The following is a 24,921-nucleotide window of genomic DNA, read 5'->3' as shown; positions in this document are numbered from 1 at the left end:
CTTGCCTGTCAAAACCGGGTCACCCCGTCAGAGCCGGGTGGTATTGCACCCCTGGCCCGGGACCCAGCACACGGGGCTGCTCACGTGTGCACCAGAGCCTGAGAGGGACTCTCCCGTGGCTAGAGCCTTCGGACATGGTTTCATTCTCCTGCCTCTGGCAGTGTGATCGTGGGTCAGTTCCTTAGCCTCAATTTCTTCATATATAAACACGGGAAGAATGAGAAATTACGCAGATGCGGTCAGATGGTTAAGGACCATGCCTGCCGTGGGATCTGCCATTGAACAACAGGCTCCCTGCCTTCCGCCAGAGCTTCTGGACTCTCTGCTGCCCAGGGGAAGGACTGATCTCAGGAGCACCCCCACAAGCAGGACCCCACCATTCCACGGAAGGCAGAGGAGAGGCGAGAAATCCATCCTTCTGGTGAGACTCCTCGCTGGGGTGCGCCCCCTCTTCCACCCTCACTGGCACCATCCATCGGGAACACGACCCCTCCTCAACACCGCCCGCCCCTTCTGGGGGGCGTCAGCATTTCCCGCGCACGGGGTCTCTCCATTCTCTAGCCCCTTCCGAGCGGGCATCTCACACGTCAGCACTGGACCGGGCTTGGGCTCAGCTGTCCCAGCTCGGACTTCTTGCAGGTAATCCCCAGGCGTCATGGCACCGCCCCGTGACCCCGTGGGGACGTGACTTCCGCGCGGGAGTGCTGGTCTGAGCGGTGAGTCATGGCCCCCGTGGCAGCCAAGTTGGCGTGGGGCGGCGTGAATACTTGTGGGGGAAGGACGGGGAGTCACTGAGGTCTCGATGGCTTCCTCTGCGTGTCACAGCCCACTGCCCTGTGATTTATGTCCAGCTGACACTCACTCTTCAGCCAGATGTGCCTGGAGGGACTGCCGCCTCCCCCAGTGAGGGGAGGGGTTCTTCCTCCTGGTTTCCCCCAAAGCTGTCTCCAGGTGAGCGGCCAGCCCGCTGCTGTCTGTCAATGCCGCGACCACATCTTGTGACCAGGTTGCTTAATTTTTGGAATTCTAGATAGTTGTTTTCTTCAGTTGTCCAATACCATCTAAAAAAATTTTTTTAATGTCACTTTTCTAACATAAAAAAGGGGAAGTAAGAGACAAAAGGGTTGGGTCTCATCCTTATTTTTAATGAGAAAAGGATACCACTTGCAGGGAAACTGGGCTCCATGCCATCTCTGTCACCAACGGGCTTCTGACACTCAGGGTCATTGTGTCGCGCGTTCTGTTTATGGGGACGTTTCTGGCCCAGAGCCCTACATCATTTCACTAAGAAAGAGAAAGAATTTATTACGTGTCACCATTGTCCTGTCCACAGCATCTGTCCCCGTCCCTGTGTGACACAGCAGGGAAGGACGGACGGACAGACCACTGAATCAAGCGGTTTTCAGGTCCTGATCTGCGTAGAGAGGGTGGCTGTCCACGAGGCGTGCCCTCCGCACGTCAACCCCTGCCCTGAGCTCAGACCCACCATGTGCAGGCAAGGACGCGGAGCCCAGGGAGGCGGGGCGCCTCACACACGGTCTGTCACGCGACCACGCTGTGCCCAAGCTAACTCTAGGTCCCGAGTTCTAAGCACAGGGTCCCCTCCCGGATCCCTGCAGCCCCAGGGACCTGCTAGCACTCGTTCCTACTCCCTGGATGAGCCCTGTTCCCCTCTGTGCCCAGAAGCAGCTCACGGGAACAAGCCCCTCTGTCACTGAAAACCTGGGCTTGTTAGAAAGTTACAGAAATCAGGGAAGTTCCCAGGAGCTGCTTGATAACCAGCGGGACAGCACAGCCGCATGTGTAGCCTGGTGGCTAGGGCTCCTGGCCGGGCAGTCTCCCAGCCCTGAGAGCCACCTGGTCCTGAGCTGGCCAGCCCAGCTGCTTGTCCCTTGTGCACAGACACCGGGGAAGCTGAGCCGCCCTCCCAGGGCATCCACATTCAAGCCCTGCTCTCCAGCACCCCCGGGATTCATGCCATCACCTGACTGACCCCCTTGGGGAGCTGTGGCCACAGGGGAAGGGTTGAATGTTTTCTCTGAGCCCCCTATTTCTGGGCAACGTCCGTCCTCAGTCCTGGGACATGATGTCACCAGCATTGATGAGGGCTTCCCCTGAGGAGCTGAAGACTGGCCCCCAAAGGCCCACCGGGGCCAGCGCAGCAGCCCCCCCTTGGCTGGGTCCCCAGGGCCGCGTGTGAGGACCCAGTAACTGGGTAACCAGCAGAAAACAAGCTCGTGGTGCCGCTGCTATTCTTCTTACAACTATATCTTCCGAGGGAATATTGGAAAATAAAGCCTCCCTGTTTTCCTCATGCCCCTCGGACTTGACACATTATAACATATGTAGATTTTTTTAGGTCCGGGGTGATGGGTTAAGTCACACAAGTCTGGTTGGAAACCGCAGAAAAAAAATCGCTGCCTATTCTCCGACGTGACCACCGGGGGGCAGCATAGCCTTAGGATCAGCCGATCAGACCCGCTCTTGCAGCAGACTTGAATTCAGGAAATAAAGCCACAGGTGGTGAGAATACTGCCCCTCCCCCACCCCCGCCCAGGGCAGCTGTCTCACATTTAAGAATGAAGGTATACATGTCTAATTTTAAACGTACTTACATTGTTTTCTTGTGTAATATAATTGCTAGAGGCAGGCACAACAGAAACCATTCTTGTGAGCAGAGACTTAAAACTACCAGAAGGTTTACCAAAATACCAAGTCCCGGAAGATATAGAAACAAAGTAAAATAAAACGTATCCTGCCATTAGCGTGGGGGCAAAATCGTGGGTGGTTTTGCAGGTCCTTCTGGTCTTCTTGGGGACACAGCTCTTCACAGAGGACCTTGTCCCCATTAGAGCCCCTCTGAGCCTAATCAGGAGGGCTGCCTTTCTGCCGCATTTCTGGGAGCAAGTTGAGGAAGGTAGGAGGGTGAGGGGGGTAGTTCATGAGGGAGAGGTAGAGAGGAGGAAGGCTTGCCCCTGTCCCTGCAGAACCAACGCTCTGGGGAAAGGTCCACAGGGACCCCCATCACAGGGAGGCGTGCTGAGCCTTCATCTCTAACCTGCCTCACCAGCATCAAAACCACCTGGTCGTTTTCACAGGATGCTGCTGAACAGATCACCACTAGTGGGCCTTCCATCCTTCTTTCCTTCCTTCCTTCCTTCCTTCCTTCCTTCCTTCCTTCCTTCCTTCCTCCCTCCCTCCCTCCCTCCCTCCTTCCCTCCTTCCTTCCTTCCTTCCTTCCTTCCTTCCTTCCTTCCTTCCTTCCTCTCTCCCTTCCTCCCTTCCTTCCTCCCTTCCTTCCTTCCTCCCTTCCTTCCTTCCTTCCTTCCTTCCTTCCTTCCTTCTTTCCTTCCTTCCTTCCTTCCTTCCTTCCTTCCTTCCTTCCTTCCTCTCTCCCTTCCTTCCTTCCTTCCTTCCTCTCTCCCTTCCTTCCTTCCTTCTTTCCTTCCTTCCTTCCTTCCTTCCTTCCTCTCTCCCTTCCTCCCTTCCTTCCTTCCTCTCTCCCTTCCTTCCTTCCTTCCTTCCTTCCTTCCTTCCTTCCTTCCTTCCTCTCTCCCTTCCTTCCTCCCTCCTTCCCTCCTTTCCTCCTTCCTTCTTCCTTCCTTCCTTCCTTCCTTCCTTCCTTCCTTTCTTCCTTCCTTCTTTCCTTCCTCTCTCCCTTCCTTCCTCTCTCCCTTCCTTCTTCCTTCCTTCCTTCCTTCCTTCCTTCCTTCCTTCCTTCCTTCCTCTCTCCCTTCCTTCCTTCCTTCCTTCCTTCCTTCCTTCCTTCCTTCCTTCCTTCCTCTCTCCCTCCCTCCTTTCCTCCTTCCTTCTTCCTTCCTTCCTTCCTTCCTTCCTTCCTTCCTTCCTTCCTCCTTCCTTCCTTCCTTCCTTCCTTCCCTCCCTCCCTACTTCCTCCTTTCTCCCTCCCTCCTTTCCTTCTTCCCTCCAGTGTCTGCAGGCCCTTCCCCAATCCCAGCATGTGGGGCCCAGTCTTTCTCTCCCATGCACCGCAGGCCCGAGCCCCAGCCGGGTGTACCCGAGTCAGCCCGGTCCTCACACCTGTGCATGGGACGGCTCTCCTCCTCATATGTTTTGCACTTTAGTTCAATGCTTTTCACCTGATGGGCTCTCAGTAAGCAGTGTCTGAACGTCATCGGTCCTGGATCCTCTGAGGATCCAAAGTGAGAACGGATATGAGGCCAATGGCTTCTCTGTGCCGTTAGGAAGCACAAACGTGAGGGGCCCCTCTCAGCCAGTGCTCCTCCCGCTGGGGGCCCAGAGCACCAAGACAGGAGCCCCGGCGCTAGCCAACATGCAGGCTCCCAGGCTCCTGTGCCGACCTGCTGCCTCAGGATCTCTGGGGTTGGGTCGGGTGGTCTCAGATTAGAGCAGGCATCCCAAGTGACCCTGTGTCCCCTCAAGTGTGAGCGTCTTGGCTCCCAGAGGACAGGGCAGGATGAGGGAGGTTCTGGGGGCGGAGACTCCCCGAGATTCCTTCAGCTGACCCTGCCTCTGTGCTCCGCATCCTGGGTTCCTGCCAGCCCTTCAGCCTGTGCCCAGCTGTGCCCCGGGCTCCTGGCCCCGCTCACCCTTGGTCTCCCCTTCCCAGAGGCTGACAGCTGAGCTTTCAGGCTCTGAGTCCCTGCAGAAAAGCTGGACTGGCACCCTCTGCCTGGAAAAGGGTGCCTCCGACTTCAGCCATTAGCCCGTCTTCTCTCCTTTCCTGGAACTGCTGCAGGCAGGGGATGGTTTCTGGGTCTAGACACAAAGGTCCCGAGGCAGGAAAGTGTGGAGACCCGCCTAAGCCCCTGAGGTATGAATAGAATGATTGTTGAAAGCCCTGTCGTCCAGCCTGGCATTCCCACTGAGCACTTTGTCAATCAGTAAGTCGATCAACTAATCAACAAGTATTTACCGAAATCCGATTTGGTGCCCAGAAGCGTCCCAGCATTTGCTGGCTGGGCCTGGCCCTGTCGGAACTCGGTGCTGTGACCTTATGTTATCCCTGATCTAGGATCTAAATCTGGACCATGCTGTCTGCTTGGGCCGCCTCTGTGGCCATGCCAGCTCCCTGGGATGTGCTTCACGTGGACGAATACTGTTTACGCAACTCAGCAGCCCTCGGAAAGCCCAGAGGAGCAGGGATGGGCTGCTCGGAGGTGACCAGCTGTTCAGGGATCTGCGCGTGCCATGTGCCTCCGACAGTGTTAAGTTTCGCTCGGTCTCGCATGGGGTTAACATGAGAACTTCCGCGGACAGGTCTGTGACCCCATGAAAGAAGCTCTCTTCTTCCCCCAACCCGGGCGCACACACTCAGACCCCCGCCATCAGCATCTGCGGTCTTCGTCGTCACAAGAGAGCCCTTGACAGCAGTGGTCCCCAACCTTTTTTGGGCCACGGACCGGTTTAATGTCAGAAAATATTTTCACGGACCGGCCTTTAGGGTGAGATGGATAAATGTATCACGTGACCGAGACAAGCGTCAAGAGTGAGTCTTAGATGGATGTAACAGAGGGAATCTGGTCATTTTTAAAAAATAAAACATCATTCAGACTTAAATATAAATAAAACAGAAATAATGTAAGTTATTTATTCTTTCTCTGCGGACCGGTACCAAATGGCCCACGGACCGGTACCAGTCCGTGGCCCAGGAGTTGGGGACCACTGCTTTACAGGTTATGGTTACCGTTGACACCCAGTCCTGTGCCCAGCCCCGGGCTCCTGACCAGAACCAGCGGGCAGAGGGCATGTTCTCGAGCGCAGGCTGACGTCACGAGCACTTGTCACTTCTCTGGTGACAGTCACGTGGGGACCACAACCGGTTCCTCTCTGTTCTCTCCCTTTACTCTTTTATTGACCAAAGATGGTAAAACAAGCTCAGCAGGTGTCCAAGTGTCAGCTCAGCCCGGAACATCTGGGCCAAGAGTGTCCTAGGTCACTGTTCGTTCTGCAGGGTCATTCAGGATCCCGGAAGCCAGAATTCAGGCGTCCCTGGTTACCTTCAGGGGATCTGGTACAAAGCCCCATGGTGAGGCCTGGAAGACCCTGGCCTCCTTTTTGCTTGGATCCCCGGTGGTTGAAAGGGTAGACGGAAAACTTGACCCTGCTCTCTGCAGGGCACAGCTGGGACGCAGTGTGGGCCGTTCCCTGAGTGATACCTGACGATGGCACCCTCTCCCGTCCAGAGCAGGCTGGATTTAGAGCAAGGCCTGAGCACCTGAAAGGGATCTAGCCGGTCACTTTCCCTCCCCCCACTCCCCCCCGTCCCCTGGCCCTGACACCGACCCCCTGGCTGGGTCACAGGAACCAGGAAACAGAATGTTACTCAGTGCGCCGTTGACGTTGCCCCAGAAGCTTCCAACAGCGTCCCCGTCAGCATCTCTGAACGAGCCAGAACATTCCGGCGGGTGGTTGTCCTTCCCCGTGGATTGAGAAGTGTTCCACTTCTCACTCACGAAGCCGCCAGGATGAAGCCTCCCTCAGGGGCTGTGTGGTTCCTTGGCCCTTGTTCTCGGTGAAATTGCCAATAAAGACCGTGAGGGAATGAATTGTGGGTATCGACGTGGACATGGGAAAAAGTTAACTATCTGGGTCAAGTGCACAGAGCAAGATAATTAAGGTAGAACCGACCAAAAAAGTGACATCTGGTGACTTTCTCCTAGGGCTGCAAGAAAACTGTCTCTCTGGGGACACCGACGGTCCCCACCCAAGAACCCTCAGGAGGACTTGAATAACACGGTTTTCGTTCTTCAGGATCCCACCCTGCTTTAAAGTTCTGTTAGTTTCTATTTCACTTCCTTCACTTATTAAAATACCTCATCTGCACCCTAATCCTAGCTCCTAGAATCTCTTCTTCCCATAATTCTGATGCATCTAAGGGTAAAGTAAGAATTAGATTGCTGTTAAAATACACTAGCAGAGCTCCCCCCCCCCTTAAGAGAAAGAGAGAGATAGGGAGAGAAAGACAGGAACATTGAGCTGCTCCTGTGTGTGCCCTGACTGGGGATCGAACCAGCAACCTGTGTGTGTCAGGATGATGCTCCAACCAACTGAGCTATCGGGTCAGGGCCTACTTTTTTTTTTTTTTTTTTGAGACCGAGAGAGGAAGAGGAGGGGGAGAGGGGGAATGGAAGCATTCATTTGTTGTTCCACTCAGTCGTACATTTTTTGGTTGCTTCCTGTGTTTGCCCCGACCAAGGATCGAATCCACAAACTTGTCATTTTGGGACAAGACCCTTAACTGACTGAGCTAACCGGCCATGGCCTGAGGCTTTTCTGTGTTCCACTTTCATCTTTATCCATTTTTGTATTCACTCACCCCACGTCTAGCTGTTTAAGATGCGTTTCCTATCTCCTTCACAACTGCCCATCAAGTCCACGTTGTCGTCCGGACTCTGCAGAGAAGGGGACAGCTCAGGAAAGCTGTGGGGTGTGAAATCACGAGCTCAGTGCCTGACACGCGCAACACGGCTTCAATAACCGTGCGCTGGAATTACCGTTTTCTTCCCCGGGGTCGCACAGGCTACTCAACAAGAGACTCTGCGTTCCAGCTCAAACGCTGCTAGACCCAGGCTGCCTCAGACTTCAGACCGGCTGTTGTGAGCAGACTCTCATTTCAGCCCTGTCCATGGGGACAGGCAGAGCCCACGGTGCAGAAGACCACATTTACCTCTGACGTCCGCTCACGTGCGCGCACACCTGTGTGGCTTCCTGGTTTCACCTGCTCTGCATCAGTTTTGTTTTCTTGATTTTCATGTTGGGCATGTTTATACCTTTAAGGAAACCGCTGGACAGAAGGAAGCTTTCTCCCCCGAGGGAGGGAGGACACGGTTCGTGGACAAGCACAGGGGGCCCCCTGCTCCTAGTGAGGCAGGCACGGCCCTAAAAGCAGAGGTTCCGGGCCCAGCAGCTCCCGAGGCAGGTGGGTTGAGTGACAGCCTCGTTCTAAAAATAGGACTTGCCTGGAACCACCAAGTGAAGCTCTGGCTTCCGGTTGATTTCTAACTGAAGTTCGGGGAGTTACATCCTGGATTGTCTCTAGAAGCGCTCCGAGGATGGAGTGTGGATCAGCAAGAATTGGACTTTTATTTGTAAACTGATAAAGGAAGGAAGGAAATTAATTTACGTTCTAATGAGGGGTTCCAGGTTCAGACCCGCAGCCCCTTTTCTGTCAGGAGGAGGGAGCAGCCGGTGGGCTGGGCCCGGACTCTGCAGGCGTTCTGCATAGGCAATGGCCACAGAGCCTCAGAGTCGGGCCATTCAGGCTTGAGGGTCTCTGGACTTAGATGGGAGGTTTGGCCCTGAGGACACTCCTGTGGAAGGATTCTCAGGTGTTGGTGCTGAGCAGCAGGCCTCGTGGTTCCTCTCCATGATTAAACACTCAGGATTAAAGGCAGTCACACTAAGTAGGGGGCATCGGGTGGGGCCAGCACTGAGCTTTGGAAATGCACCTGGAACCCTGGGACACCAGGGATGTGGCTGGCATAGTTTCATGTTTACACCAAGCGGAGCTGATGGGAAAGGCCTGAGGCTGTCCGGCTGGGCCGCAGGCTGCGCGGCCCGGTGCCCAGCCCTGGAGAGTGGACACACAGCCGAGCATGGGGGATCCTGTCCCCGCCACCCAGCTCACTTGGGTCTGGTCTGCTCCCCTGTGACAGGTGAGCTCTGTGAGGGTAGGGGTCCCGTCTGCTCCACTGACCACTCCGTCCCCAGCCTCAGGCACAGTCTTTGGCGCAAACGGGTGCCCTGTACTTGTGTGCTGAAGAAATACTTGGAGGAGGGGCTTTTGAATTCTTCAAGATTGAGCAAAAATGCTCTTTCCCTGGAGGAGTCAGCAGTCCGCACACACAGACAGGCGGTAGCGGAGAAAAGCCTCTGTGCGCCACTGGCCGCAGCCCGCGTCTGTGGAACCCTCCACAAAATCCCCCCGCGGCCCTGCCGTGCACAGCCTGTCCCTAACTAGTGGTTACAGGGCTGTGTCACCGGGGAGGCAGGATCACACCCCTCACCTTCTGTTCATAGCTCAGAGCATGCTGCCAGCCATCCCATATGGGTGGAAGAGCCCAACACAAATGAGTGCGGGTCTGTCTGGGAAGGCTCAGGGCATGCTCTCAGGGACTCCCTGGAGAGAGCCTCCCAGGGGTGGGGGTGTGCCCCCAAGTCAGGCCCTGGGTGGCTTAACCCAGGCCCTGGCTTCTTCTGTCCCTGCCACCAGGTCCCCAGAGGCTGCGCGCCCTTGGCCTCTGTGTGCCTCATAGTCTGTTTCCACCTCGGTGGTCAATGAAATACCACAGACGCATCGCTCATGACAGTCCTTTGTCACTTGGAACACAAGCTGGCCTTCTATATTTGCAGCTGAAGTCACTGCTACCACCAATGGTCAGCCATTCAGCAGGATGAGCCGATGACTCTGGCAAATTCTTGTGGGAAATCAAAAATAGCGCGCTCCCTGTCTCAGATGCTTTCGGGCTTGCGAGGGAGCTAAGATCGCCCAGGACGCACTTAGCGAAAGGCACAAACCAGGGTGAGGCCCTGGAGCGCAGCCTCCAGCTCACTGTGCGCTCCACTGCTCCCTGCTTCGCGCAGACATCCCTGCGAGTCCTGTGCGCAGCCCAAAGTCCCAAAGCGGCGGCCCCTCTCCAGCGCTGGCGCAGAGTCTGGCCAGCACTGTCATCACCAGGGCCTGCCCTGGGCACACCTCTTCCAGGTCTTCTGAGAAGAGCACCCGGACCGGCTTGGGCCTTTCCAGTCAGCTCTCCTGGATGTAGACATGGAACCACGTGGGTTGCATCCCTGGTCCCAGGCGTCAGATACATTTTCAAAGTCTGGTTCTGGCCCCACTCAATGCCTCCTATTCTGTGTGACCACATTATTTAATTTATTTGCTTGTTTGTTTACTATTTTTTAACGAAGAGAAGGCACTACAAGGTCTGTGGGCAGTCTACTCTCACTTTGCAGTGTGGCCCCATGGTTCCTGGGGCCTGGCCGGTGATGTCTGAACTGCCCAGGGGGTGAGGCACATGCCAGAAATACACAGTTTTGGCAGCAAACCCTGACGTCAGCAACAGCTGGAGGACCACAAAATCTAGAAGCGCCCCAGGTACTCATCTGCTGCACCTGTCGGGCGAGTCAGGTGTGAGGCCCATGTGAGCATCTCACGGGGAGAGAGGTTCCCGAGGCCTCTGGATGGGGTGCAGGGAGAGAAGGGCTGGAGCAGCTGGGCATGGAGTGTCTGATGGGTGGTCGGTTTAGCCCAGAGGGGATGTGAGGCAGGGCCTCCGCCTTGCGTGGCCTCAGTGGAGGGAGGGACGGGGCGGCAGTCGCTTGGATGGGGCAATACCTGAGGGCTTGTCCTCACCTGTGTGCTGGGGTCCCTGGGTGCTGAGGTGTTCTTTAAAACTATCGTGAGGGCTCCTCACCCAGCATCTCAACACGGAGCAGGAAAGCACCGCGGTTTGTGAAAGACAACACTAACTCCCGCGCATGCCGGCGGTGCCACATGGCCACCTACATGGTGGGAAATGGCACGTCATTAACAGGCACAAGCTGGACAGCTCGTGTCCACCATGCCCAGTCAGGAGAGCAGCAAGCTCTTGCCTTATGGTGTCTGGCTGTTTAATTTTGTCCTTCCTTTACTCATCCACGTGCCTGCCCACAAGATACTGATGTCATCTGGATGGGACATGTGGTCAACCCAGACCCGTGGTTCAATATGCCTGGATTATAACCACGCATTAGTCACGGAGCCCTGTCTCTGATCATTTTGAGTATTTGATCGCTCACAAAAGGACACAAGAGCAGAAAAAAGTGGGTTCTTCCAATGTGTTTAGTGCATTTGTGTTGATGCCTCGGAGGAAGAGCGAGGTTCTGCACCGACAGTGCCTCAGCACCGTGCCACGGGGTATCGAGCAACGTCTGGCGATCTGGGGGCCATGCTGGTCACAGCTCTTGCTGCCGTGGGGTGACTCCAGCCGATAGCTCTCCTCTGTGGAGTTCTTTAAAGAGGTGCCTTTGTCATGCACCAAAGTCATTTCTTCAAAAGACGGAACCCAGACCAGATGTCCTGGTGGGCACCTGAAGGGAAATACATGTCCCAACCTGGAGCTCCAAGCCCGACATTTGTGGTAGTGACGGCGGCCCCTGCTCACTGCTTGTTGTATGCCCTGCGTCATGGTGACCACTGTCCATGCACTCTGCTGCTCATTCCTCTCAACAGCCCCGTGGGATACGCCTGTTATTCCCGTTCTGCAGATGAGAAAACCTAATCCCACGGTTAAATCGTGTGCTCAAAGCCACACAGGGAGGGAGCCGGGGAGGCAGGACAGCGTGTGGCTATGGCCTTGGACACGGCAGCCAGACCAGCTGGGTTTGAATCTTTGCTTTTCCGGTGAGACCGGGCCAAGTGACTTCCCGTGTCTGCATGTCACGCTGCCCGTCCCTTCCCTGTGGGACGGGCGAAGTACCCATCTCACAGTGTTGTTTGCGGGACTGAATGTGTTCACATCCGGAAGGCACTAAGAAGGCTGCTCGAACGATGGACGCGTTCTCTAGTGGACACTGTTGGCGTTATTCTGTCCATAGGTGCGGCGCCCCCACGCCCGGGATTCAGTAAGCCCCGATTACATCATCCTCCGTCTGGACTCCACGGGGGCGAGGCCAGCAGCCCACCCCAGACCCTGGTCCACTCTCCAGGCTCCACGACCTGACATGTTTCCGCAGGACCGACCTGTGTGTTGGGTCCCGGGTCATTTCCTATGTTTTCGCCTTTGTACATGTTTGTCCCCTTTTGTTTTGAGTCCTGTTTGGTCTTCTCGGGGACATTTCATTTTTCCTCTGCCTAGCTCGGACCTCACCTCCACAGGAGGCCCCCCAGCCCTGTCTGCTGCCACTCCCTCTTACAATCCTTGAATTCCTGATGCTTTTTATTGCTGCCTTGACCACAGGCGTGGTCCCTGTCACCCCTCCCCCAGCCACAAGCCTGACTGTCCCGAGGGCTTTCTCACTTCCGCGTGGACACCGAGAAGCAGGGACTGAAGAGACACAGCAAAACACCTGCTCCCAGGAAGAGGCACTTTGGTACAACAAAAATAAACATGACACAAGGCGTAGGCTGTGCCCAAGAGAGGTCAGCGAGTGTCTCTACCAGCGGGCAGCAGACTCGGCCGCTTTTGATGGACGTTTGAAAGGAGGGACACTGCAGTGGGAACCTCTGACTGGCCGCCTGGTAGAAGGGTCTATGTCGAAGGTGGGCCCACCCTCGGTTGTGCAGATTCTACAACAGCCTTGTCCCTGTGCAAGCAGTAACCCAACCTGGGCATCGAAGCTCGCGCCACCTGCAGACAAAGACGGGGCTGGGGCAGGCTGTGAGTCTGACTTCTTCGTTCAGAGAGAAGTGAGGACGTGGTCATGGAGACCAGACACTCGCGTCCTTCGGCCAGTGCCAAGGACTCACTCACTCCCTTAGGATCCAGATGGGTCTGCAAAGCTGGGTCTATGTGGTGTGTGGGTCAGAACCAAGTCTGCGAGGCGGGTACATGCGACGGAGGGTGTCTGCCAGACTGGATTCACCTGCTCACGGGGATGCACCTGTCCCTGCAGACCGAGCCCCCGGCCTGGGCGCCTGCTCTTCTGGGCATCACTTACATGGGCACTGTCTCCTACTCTATCGTCTGATTTCTGTTTCCTTCCTTAGACGTGGTTGTGACCCTCCACCAGGTGGCCCAGGCCTGAGCTCCGCCCATTTATCTAAAAGCCATTTCAAATGTGCCTGCCTGCGATCTCAGAGTTGGTGCTCAGAGGCAACGCCCGGCCTTGTTTCCCAGATGTCCACGTCCCCGATGCCCGCAGCCACAGCGGGAGGCTCTGATGCAGGGTGGGGCGGGCGCTGGCACACACTGCCAGAGCACATGGTTCTGTGTTTTAGATTCGTGGTCATCTGGCACTTGGCTGACTGCCCATGCTGGCCAAACACATTTTCCTGAAAGCAGATATCAGTTAATTGGGGAAAATTACAAGGCCCTGAACTTGGCCCTAAAGAAATTTCCATACCCACCCCCCCTGCCCCCCACTCGCGTGGTCATGTTCTAAACTTACTGCCTTTGTGCTGCTCAAAGGTATGAACCCAGCAGGTGCTCCCAAGCGGAGCCGTCCCTGTTAGTGCTGTGGTGACAACGGAGGAGGAAGCACACTGGGAAGGCGAAATATCTCCTTTGTTGGTGACCCAACAAAAGACAAGCATGTTACCTTGTATATTTTAAGTATGAGTCTGCGTGTTTGGAGACAAGAAAATTATTTTAAAAAATAATGAAAACCCTTCTAGAAATGGCCGTTCTTGCTTCTTGGCAGCCAGAGGAAACACATTGAGGCAAACAAGCAGACAGACAAGTCCAGGTGTTGGGCGGGTGCCTCCCCGTTCAGCATGTTCCCCTGGGGCTGGCTGGGGGGAGTCCGTACTCTCTAGCAGTCTCACTGGCCATGCGGCCTTGAGCTAGGACCCTAGCCACTGGACCCGAAGACCCTCTTGTGAAAACAGCGAGGACAGGGTATGCCCAGCGTCTTCAGTCTCACAACTCCACACCTCTGCAAGTCTGCGAAGTAGCGGGTCCACCACACGGGTGAAAGGCTGAGATTTTCACCTCTCTCTTCCCTCCCCGCTCCTAGTGTGTAGCTGAGGGTAAGAGGGCAGATTCTGGCTGGGAGGGCAGGCTCGGGGAAACACGGGCCACTTCCCGACAGCGTGACCTTGGGCGAGCCATGCCACGCTTCAGAGACTCGGCCTCTTCTTCTTCTGCAAGATGGATGCGGCCCCCTTGGCTGCTGCGAGCTTGGGGAAGGGCAGGTGTGCAGCCAGTGGTGTGGCCAGGGTCCTGAGATCACCGCTTCTCCACATCGGAGACTGAGGAGGTAAACGCAAGGTTGGTGTTTTTCGTGAAGATACGAGTTAGGAGCGGAGATGATGTTTTCTCCTCATTAGAACACAAGTGACAAAGTGCCAGGAAAGAAATTCAAAGCCACCGTTCGTGAGGTTACAGATGGGATATGTCTGCATGGGGGGCAGGCGGGTGATCGGGGGAAGGGCCTCAGGGAGGGGCCTGTGGGATCTGAGCCCTGAAGGAAACACCAGAGTTGAAGACGGGTGAACAGTGCAGGCAGCGGGGGAGAGCCTGAAGAGCGAAGAATTATCTTCCAGTCCACAGCCAGAGTCACCTCTCACAGGCACTGTCACCTGGAACTTTCTAGGGGTTTTGACGTAGAGATGTTGGGTACCACCACATAGTGGTCCAAGAGTGAATTTTCCCTGAAGGGTCTGGCAGGGAAAGGACTCTGGAGAGAGAGACACTGTGGGGCTCCCAAGTGTGGCCCCCCTGGGGACACACATGGTGCCCACAGTGTGACGAGAGAGCTGGGGCCACCCCTCTGTCAGCCTCTCTTTCCAGGTGGCAAGGTTTGATGACTTAATGACGTGTCAAAAAGCCAAGATGGACTCACACTGAGTCCAGAAGAAGGGACGGCAGAGAGGGTCATTCTCATTTCAACCCCTCTTTGCTTCTAACGTGCAGGACCTTGCTCGTAGGCAAGAACCTCCGAGTTCGGGTGAACACCCAGTGACCTCCTTCCCTCCTGTCGTATGCGAGGGAAGGGGAGGACTTGCTGGTGATTGCCACATAGAACAGGAGACTGCATAAGAAGACGCCCACGGAACACAGCCCAGGTCCACGCCCTGGTCTATGCTCGGGTCAGCGCCCGGGTCCACCGAACAGCCCGAGCTCCGTTGCTTACATTACACAGGCTCCCCGCTGGCCACTGTGGTGCAGGGCAGCGGTGCTGCTGGAACATTTATGCGGCTGTCTCCATACCAGGGCCATATTTTGGAGCCTGTGACCTCATCGCCGTCTGAGTTGCCAGAGCCAGGTGCCAGGAGAAGGGGGGAGGGAGGTCGACGGCGGAGAAGCAGCCAAACTCCGCAGGTTGGACAAGTGAAACCGGTCATTCCTATCATTTGCTCAGATGGGGTCTGCGCCTCCTCGCAGCCCTCCTCCCTGCCTCCCTCCCTTCTCTCTGAACTGCTGCTGGGACCCCAGCCTAGACAGCCTCGAAGCACCAGAGCTCTGAAGTCATTCCCAGGGGCGCCGGTCTGAGGGGTCCAGGGCTCCAAACACGTGGAGGAGGTGGGCGTTCCTCTGTGCTGACCACTGGCTCATTCTTGCCTCACACTGCTTTCATCCGCCCTCCCAGGTCCCTGTGAGGGGTCAGAACTCACTGCCACTCACAGCCTGTACTGTCCCCCCGACTCTGTGCCCCCAAGGGGGGTGTCGGTAACGTGTATGTAGCGCGCTGGGGCCCCTGGCATTGGCAGCGTCCTGGCCCTGCGGTCCTGCCACGGACACTTCGAGGGAGAATGGATTGATGGACTGGACTGAAACAACAAAGAGAGAGAGAAAGGGAAAGCGCTTCTTCACGTACAGAACACAGCCGCTGATAAGAAACGCATGCACATCGGTGTGTCTGTGGACTGGCCGTGACCGAGGACAGGCGCCGAAACAAAAGCAGCATCTTCATATTGTCCTCAGTCAGGCACTTACCTGCTCACACAGGAAGCAGGCAGGCGGCTGATGTTCCCATCCACCGAGCCCACAGATGATTTCTCAGGGTTGGAGGCAGGCACCCTATCCGAAACTGCCCTGAATCTAGGCGGACACTAGCGCAGAGCCCCCAGCACCATTATTATCTGCGTATAAAACCATGCCCTGAATTTGAGATGATTCCCAAAGGAACATGCTGGTGGTCTATTTTTTATTTTCTTTATGTTATCTGTAATATATATTTAGTATTTAGTATTATTTATTTATTTAGTATTTTTCTGAAACGAGAGGCAGGGAGGCAGACAGACTCCCGCATGCACCCGACCAGGATCCACCTGGCATGCCCACCAGGGGGTGATGCTCTGCCTATCTGGGGTGTCGCTCTGTTGCAACCAGGGCCATTCTAGCGCCTGAGGCAGAGGCCACAGAGCCATCCTCAGCACCCGGGCCAACTTTGCTCCAGTGGAGCCTTGGCTGCGGTAGGAGAAGAGAGACAGAAAGGAAGGAGAGGGGGAGGGGTGGAGAAGCAGATGGGCACTTCTCCTGTGTGCCCTGGCTGGGAACTGAACCCGGGACTTCCACAGGCTGGGCTACTGAGCCAACCGGCCAGGGCCTGTAATATTTTATTTTTTTATAGCAGACACATCTGCTAGAAACAGCTCAGTTAGGTTAACCATTTTCTCTTTAGCTCTGAGCCAAATTCTTTTAAAGAAAGAGGGGGAGACTTATTATGGCTTAAATTTTCCTTTGCAACAAATTTGTAAAATTAGAAGAGTCCTTATTTCAAGAAATTAATACTGTATTGTTTTGACCTTCAAAAGGACAATTTCTATAGGTTATTGGGCACTTGTCTCGAGTGATAGCCAATGTTTATATATTAACTTCCACTCATTAAAATACTTTAATATGGTTATCTTCTATTTGAACCAGGCCATTTCCTTCAAATATTAGAAGATGCCATGTTATGCACAGCCAATTTAATTAACGTGGAGATTTTTTTTTTTTTAATGAAACAGAAACAAGTGCTTGGTAATTCCGTTTCTTGGCTTCAGGTTTATGTAATTATAGAGAGGAAACTGGAATTCCATCATCTTCGGTTTATTCACCATTGTAGGTCAGGGCTCAGGACATTGTTGTCACAGAAAAACTGCTGTCACCTGTGCGAGGTTCTGCTGGTCTGGTTGTGTCTGGAACACGTTGGCACTGGAGCAGGGTCTGCCCATGCAGAAACAAACAGGTGTGTTCCTCAGTCCCCATGGGGAGCGTCACTGGCTTTGAACGCCTCTACAGAACACTCACGCGGTTGCGGAGGATGCAGAGGGCGCTTGGCAAGATGTCGGCTTCCCTTGTTGAAGTGCAGGACTTTGGAGAGGTCCACCTGCAGAGGACCTGCCAGGCCGCCCGGGCACCCATGCCCTGTGGCCATGTCCTGCTAGTGTAGGTCCAGCCACGTGCCACCCCACACGTGTGCTGACCTCCACAGACACTTACCAAGGTGGGTGGTTCCACTCTCTCCCTTGTGACCTCACCTCTTGCAGGCGGAGGGGTCTGGGGCAATTCAGTGTCTGCAGGAGTAGCCACGGGCTGCTTACTGAGCCCCAGGGTGGCCATGGTGTGGCTGGGGCCTCCATCATGTCTGATGTCCCATGTGCAGTGGGTCCAGTCCAGTGCACAGGTACTGCAGGTGCTCCCTGGTGACCCCTCAGCACGTGTGTAGCAGCGTCACGCCTGAAAGAGGAGATGAGGAGAGAACAGAGAGTGGAAGGTTTGGGAGCCACTCTTTGCCTGGTGGCTGAAGGAAGCTGAGACCGACATTTGGGTAAAATTCAGTTTACCCACACTGCCACGTATTCAGCACGTATTTATCGCACGCCTACTGCGTGCAAGACCTGTGTAGGGTGTACAAGGTACAAGGTTCTTGCACGCAGTCACAACTCACTGCTCACTTCAGCCAGCCAGTCGTTTGGAGTCGGACTCAAAGTGCCAGAGCGCCATTTCCAAAGCCACCTGGACATTCCAGCACAGGGGAGACGTTCTTCTCCCTGTGTCTCTCCTGTGCATGGACCGTGGACTTTTAACCTCCAGAACCAGGCTGGAATGGTCCGCTAATCCAATCTCCCAGACCACCAGGGTTGGTGCCCCATGGGGTCCCTTAGTTGGTCGCTTCTCCTGTGTGCCCTGACCGGGAATTGAACTGGGAAATCCACGCAGGGGGCCGACGCTCTACCACTGGGCCAGCTGGCCAGGGCCGAGCAACCAAGATCTTAGGAGGCGAGGCGTTGTGGCATAGGAACCACTTAGTCGACGGGAGCCTGTGCCATTGACAAACCCGCACAGAGATCCAGGAAACCCACACAGGGGTTCTAATTCCTGTCTTTTCTGAGTAACCCTGATTATACCCACGACTTCCTTATCTCACCTTTTAGGTCTCACGTGTGTTTTCTATGAGCTCTTTCCAAAGTCTTCTTTCAGAGCCTGTGCAAATGTTTGTGAAAAGAGTCTGTCTGTCGTTCGGGGCCTTGGTGCGATCCTTACAACGGAATCCAACAGAAAGCAGACAGGAACATGCTTGCCCGGGCTGCATCCTTCTGAAGGAGCCGGTGTTTACATCCCCAGGGAGGCCAGGGGCACGGAGAATACCATTCCATATTTGAACGTGCTCTCCCAACCCCACAGGGCAGCCTCAGCGCTCGGCCCATGGATCAGGGCTCTTGCTCCTGTCGAAGCCGGTTATTTACTCCGGGAGCCTGTCCAGGGCCTCTTATCAGGAATGCTTTCTACTTTTATGGACACTTGGTCCCTAAGGATCCAGCCAGTCACCTGAGAGGAAGACTTCTGCCAAGTTTCTGGATGTGTAGGAGCGCCCGGAGCAGTAGTGCTCCGGCTTCAGCCCCACACTCAATGTGACAACGACCCGACTGAGCCTGAAGTGAGGTGCTGAGGGTAGGACCCCCGAAACACCCGGGGTGGTCCGCCTCCACGCCCACGGCCTCCGACCTGCGTGTGCCTTCGCAGGCTGATTTTCACCGTGTAGACATGAGCAGTTTGTCTGATCGTGTCCCGTCTTCGGCTCTGTCTGCGCTGACCGGTGCTATCGTGGAGGAGAAAAGCCCTTCCAGAATCATCTGCCCTCCTCTGGACAGCTGCGCAAGTGGACAGTCATCGCCCACTTTCCCCGCGAGAGACACTCACACACACAGCGTCTCGTCTCCCTCACGCAGGTGTCCTCCTGTGTGATCTACAGGGGCTTCCCTGACCATCCTTCCTGCTCCTCGGGAGCCGCCTCCTTCGGCCCCTCCCTCATTCTGCAGACGTGCCCCCCTCCCACTCACCTTGTGCCAGCCCCCCACTCCCCACCCCCGCTCTGCCCTGCCCCCCGGCCAGAGCGCCCACCTATTCTCCTTGGCAGCATGGAGACGTAGCCGCCCCTCCATAAGAGCTACTAGTCCTGCTGCTCGGTGTCGGTTCAGAGCTCACTGGCAGGAAAGAGCACCCCCTGGAGTTGTTCTGGTCAGGAAGGGGTTCGGTAGGTCCTGGTAGCCCTGGAAAGGCTGGCCTGAGGCAAGGCCTCCAGGATGGCTTCAGACAACACTCTCAACGGGCCACCCACGGGACTGGCACCGTTTGCCACAGTCAGGAAGCCAGTGGGGCAGCACTGGGTCGTGGGTTTCACGCCTCAGCCTTGATCTGGGCTGGAGGAGCCGCCGGGGGCCCCTCTGTGTCCAGAGGAAACCGCCCCACATGATGGAAGCCATTGTCGGCGTCCCAGGCCTTCTCTGTGTCACTCAGTTCCAGACCAGGTCCAGCCCCGGGGGCGTCCGGGACAGCACTTTGTCGTCTCCACGCTGCAGCGCACCAGCGCCTGGAAGGAGCTCGGAACAGAAGCTGGCCGCCATCTTCTCTCTGACCTTCCTCAGCTGCCACTTGTTTCCCGCTCACTTACCCCGCATTCCCGATATTCTCTCGGCCGTCCTTTCTGGCTGACCAGCTGAGCTCCTGGTCTCGGTCCCAGGATGCCCTCTGCTTCCTGGGCCATTGCTGCTTTCACTCCTCCCACCAGATCCTGGCCTGCTTTCCCCTCGTTTCCCTGACAGTTACACTGCTCTCCCCTGTTGGTTCCCTAAAACGTCGTACCCCCTGTGAGCATGAATCCCAATAGCCGTGCACTCAGCCTCGGTGCTGGGGACCCCCAACCCCATCCCACCCCACCCTGCCAAGAACTGAGGCTGGACCTCAGAGTCCAGAGAGCCAGCCACTCAAAGCGGGTTCCTGACGTCTGAAATTGAGCTGCGTCTTCATCGCTCTGCTGAGCCTCCTGGAGACCTTTCTGACCATTTCCCGGGTCAGTTGAGGATTACAGACTTTCCCAGGGCTTTGGTTTGGGAGCCGGGGGCGGGGCAAAGGGGATGCCCACCCAGCCTCGGCTCAGGTGTGAGGGGGGGTCTTGTCCAGGGCCTGATGTGGGGGGGGAGGGCGGGGACTTCGGAGAGAGCTGCTCTCCCCTTCCCATCAGGGCGTCTCTCTCAAACTTCGCCCATGGTCCACGGTCATCTTTCTCACCCTCTCTCACTTACCGCCAGGTCTCCCAGACTGCACTGGACAGATTAAGAAGAGCCCTCCTCCATTCCATAGGCTAGATCGTTTTCATATATTTTAACAGATAAGAGTCGTGGAATTTGAGGAGATTGTCTTGGTTCCGCCACTGACTGACACCTCCCAAGAGGACTTGTCGAGGACTCCCACGTGAACACGCAGCCCGTGAGACGAGGTTCGTTTCACTGACAGGAAGCTGACCGGGTAGATGTGGCAGACATACCCGCCGCAGGCGAGCTGAAGGGCAGGGTCCCAGGAGAGCTCAGACCTGATCCTAGCTTCTAAGCCAGTCCCTGGAAGACTTAGAAATGAAGCCATCATAAGGGGACAGGCAGAAGGAATTCTGTCATTTTGCCAAGGAAGTGTCCATCTGGGAAACTATGTAGCGTCACTGACACTCCTCAGGGATCCATCCCGTGGTCCAAAAATAAGGCTGTGTTTCCCAGGAAACCTCAGCTTCCGCTTTCACTTGGTTGCCGTGAAGTAGATTGTCCCTGGCAGGGTCAAGAGGTCGTAAGCAAGAGGGCAGAATACTTAGTAAAGACTTACATTGCCACCGTCCCAGCTCGTCCTGTGGTCTGATGGCACCGAGAGGCACTGGGAGGGAGATGGCTGGGGGGGCGTCCACAGTGTGGAACGGTGTCTCTGAGTGGACGCTCTCAGAGAAAAGGGGGTTACCTCAGGTGCTGACATGGGTCACAGTTTGCAAAAGATGAGCATGCTCGACTTGGCATTCGTAACCTAGTGGGTTGTACTGTTGAGTATTCCCCAATTTTTCAAGAATATATATAACTCTTAACATAGTAACCAAGGAGGAAGAAGAAGAAAGAAAACACGATCAAACAAAACCCATCTTTCTCAACCATGGTGCATACCCTGAGCAGGACAGGGTTTGTGACCTCCACCCAGTCCCTTCCGTGTCCTCCCTGACCTTAGTCCCTGCCCTCACCCATTGTCACCCTAGTTTCTGTAGGATGATGTGGCAGCATGTGCGCATGCGCAGATGATGACGTAACACCATGTATACAGAGGAGCAGCCCACAGCCATGCCAGTCGAGATGTGGACGGTACAGAGGAAAGTGCAGTGTGTTCTGTGGCTTGCTAAATTTGAATTCGTGACCAAAGTGCAAAGTGAATGTCAGTGCGTTTATAACGAAGCGCCACCACATAGGACTAACATTACTGGGTGGGATTAGCAGTTGAAGGAAACCAGCAGTTTGGTGGAGAAACCCTGTTCTGGTAGGCCATCAGTCAGTGACGAGTCTGTAGAGGCTATATTGGATAGCTACCTAAGGAGCCCTAAAAAATCTATGTGTGAGCCCACATCGAACTGCACTGAATAGGTATGAAACTGGGAGAGTTTTCCTTTAATTTGGTGCAGATTTCACATTTCTATCGTCTTTTGTTGCTTTCCTGTGACCAGTCAAAAGTGCATCATGACTTTATGAACACACTGTATTACAGAAAGATAATGCAAAATATATGGATAAGAACTGAAAATAAACCCAGATGTTTTCTTTTTCCTTTTTTGAAATTCAGTGAAAGGAGGGGAGGCAGAGAGACAGAGTCTCACATATGCCCAACTGGGATCCACCCAGCAAGCCCACTAGGGGGCGATGCTCTGCCCATCTGGGCCCTTGCTCTTTTCTCAGCAACCAAGCTCTTCTTAGTGCCTGAGGTGGAGGCCATGAAGTCATCCTTTGTGCCCGGGGCCAACTTGCTCTAATCAAGCCATGGCTGCAGGAGATGATGAGAAATTGAGAAACAGAGAGGCAAAAGGTGGAGGGGCAGAGAAGCAGATGGTTGCTTCTCCTGTGTGCCCTGACCAGGAATCAAACCTGGGACTTACACACATCAAGCTGACACTTTACCACTGGGCAAACCAGCCAGAACAGAACCACACCCAGATGTTTTCAAGCATCTTGTGACCAAATACCAACATTGCATGCCCCTTCCCTTCACCTGGCATGCTCCTCGCCTGTGTGTGTAAGGAGCCAACACAGCCTCACTCTGGCCTCCCGTGAGCATGTCCGAGGACTGTTTCCCGTTGTGCCCACACATACCGCTTCCAGTCCACCTTAGCTGTCGGGAGAGGCCACGCTTACTAGCTCGTTAGAAAACTGAGGCCCGGGTGCAGGAGAACCCATCTAAGTTCAGAGATGCAGTGAGCCCAGCCATCCTCCATCGGGGCGGCGACCTCCCCGCAACGACACACACACGTCGGGATGACTGACCACTCCATCCATCCAGGGTTCATTGCTTTCGCAAGGACCACCTCCTCACCTTGCCCTGCAAACCCATGAAGCTGCTAAAACACACACAGCTCACAGTGGATAAAGAGAACACGCCCCCCATAGGCCGGCCATGTGGGGTGCAGGGCGTTCCGTCACACATTTCAGCAACATAAATAGAAAGAACCTTTCTGGTTCTCCGGAGGGTGAATTTTCTGTCCGTATTCCGGTACATCTGACTGGACTGCACGAATGGGTTTGTCTTTATTTTTATTTTTTTAAGATTTTATTTATTGACTTTACAGAGAGAGGAGGGGGGAGTGAGAAGTATCAACTCATAGTTGCTTCGCTTTCGTTATTCATTGGTTACTTGTCATTCGTGCCTTGGTCCAGCAAGCCCAGGGATGTTGAATGAACCAGCAACCTCAGTGTTCCAGGTCAGCACTTTATCCACTGGGCCCCCATACTCCAGGGGTGTACGAATGGGTTTATGCTTCAAAAAAAAGTTTTATTATCCACCTAACCTTATTTTGTAAAAAATTAAATATATTTAAGTGAAAGAAACATAAACAAGAAAACTCTCACCCCTAACTGTAAATGTTCATTGTTGCACATTGTTTTATCCTCCACATATTGGCTGCTTTCTCGTGAGTCTTTATTTTAACAATTTCATGTGAAACAAAAGAAGGCAGATGTATCTGACAGTTAAACAGATTATTTTTACAATGTGGGTCCATACTCTTTTCTCGTTGCCATTTGTTGCTTCCTTATGGGCCTGGGAATATTCAGCCCGTTTGATTTTTTGCAGTAAGTTAGCGTGTGTTCTTCCCAAACACGAGGAATGAGAGGGGCTGGTCAGCAAAGGGGAAGGCCTTCTGTAGATGAGCACTGCGACCCTGAGAGGCTGGAGCCTTCTGGAACAAAGCCTGCGGGACCCACCTCACTCAGGTCGGTGCTTCGGCAGGGAACGACATTCTTCTGCTTCCAGGAGCTCTCGATTAAAATGTGAACGTCCTCGGAGAGACCCACTTCACCTCTTGGTCAGCGAACATATGATCATTTGGGACCATAGGAGGAAATAGTGGGCAGCGGCAGGGGTCTCCAAACTTTTTACACAGGGGGCCAGTTCACTGTTCCTCAGACCATTGGAGGGCTGCCAAATACAGTGGTCCTCTCACTGACCACCAATGAAAGAGGTGCCCCTTCCAGAAGTGCAGTGGGGGCTGGATAAATGGTGTCAGGGGGCCGCATTGCGGCCCGCGGGCCGTAGTTTGGGGACGCCTGGCAGAGGAACCGAAGTCCGTCTTGTGCCCCATCGACCACGAGCCTGGCTGTGAAGACAGCCTCTCAGAGGAGCTGCTGACCTGGTGGCGACCTCTCTGACTCAGAACCTTGATTTTAACGGTCAGAGAGGGGTCACCTAGAAGGTGTCAACACTCGTACCTTAAAGTGTTCTCGAGTTTGAGAGTGTGGGATCACAGCACATAGTTCATGGAGAACTGTGGAACTCACACTGTAAAGTGAAATCTGAACACGTTTGTCACTTGGGGTTCCCACAGGAAGTCATGTTCAAAGACGAGGTGACGCACAGACTAGAAAGGCAGGCTCCGCGCACCGATGATAACTCCTTACCCGAGACAAGAGCAGGAGCTGCTTATCACCCCTGGGCTCGAACACGCAGGGAGGTGGTGTGCAGGGATGCACACACTGGGGCAGGACGAGAGTTCCGCCGTGGTGAGGGGCAGACAGATGGGACAGGACCTATGGCCATCTGGATCAGTAAACAGCCAGGGGCCCAGCAGGGAGATCCCTGCCTGACTATTGCCGCGGACCAGCACGGCTCCAAATAACGGTGCGGAATTGAGGAAACACACTTTGTCAAAACAAAACCGATGGGACCGGGAGGACTCTTCAAACTGCCTGGCAGTATCTGAGTGCCTCATAGCCCCAGTTCTCTTTATTATATAGACCTATACAAATCAAGGGCCCTGATACAAAGTTGCACATCAAAGGCTAAGACAGGAACTTTCCCAAGGCAAAAACAGGATACATTAGTGAAATTTACAAACATCTGAAACAAACAAAGAGTCAGAGGAAGGGCATGTATATTGCTTCCTGCAACCCAAGGAAGGAAGTGGAGTGGGTGCAGATACTCAGCATCAAAGCCAAATATGGAGATGGAGGGGGGAGAACTTAGCCCCCTGCCAAACCTCGAATCTATAATGGCTTTTTGCCATTAACGGTCCACAACAGACTATGTTCCCTTCGTGTTTCGATATCTGACCGGGGTTCCCTTTGGCCAGATCCAGTCCCCCAGGCGCCCATGGGAAAGGACCTGTTAGGGCAGAGGGACGATGACCAGCCCAACACTGACATTATCGTAAGGATACATATCTAACCCCTCAGTCGCTCCTCACCGAGACCTGGCGGGGGTCTTCTGCCGTTACTTTATCCCGCGTGTCTCTTCTCCTGGGGTCTTGTAGGTCTTTTCCCTTTGACATCATACTTAGTACCCTGGCTGTCTAATCTCCCCG

At 54.6% G+C, this 24,921-nt stretch overlaps 1 protein-coding gene across 1 annotated transcript in view; it reads left to right on the top strand.

Moving 5' to 3' along the window:
• Nucleotides 1-24,921, top strand: part of SYNPO2 (synaptopodin 2) — a 138,600-nt gene that overhangs the window by 75,761 nt on the left and 37,918 nt on the right. The window lies entirely within an intron of this gene.

Source organism: Saccopteryx bilineata, chromosome 1, assembly GCF_036850765.1.
Source record: "Saccopteryx bilineata isolate mSacBil1 chromosome 1, mSacBil1_pri_phased_curated, whole genome shotgun sequence".
NCBI lineage: Eukaryota > Metazoa > Chordata > Mammalia > Chiroptera > Emballonuridae > Saccopteryx > Saccopteryx bilineata.
The sequence above is the reverse complement of the archived record's forward strand: the minus strand, read 5'-3'. Positions and strand labels throughout refer to the sequence as shown.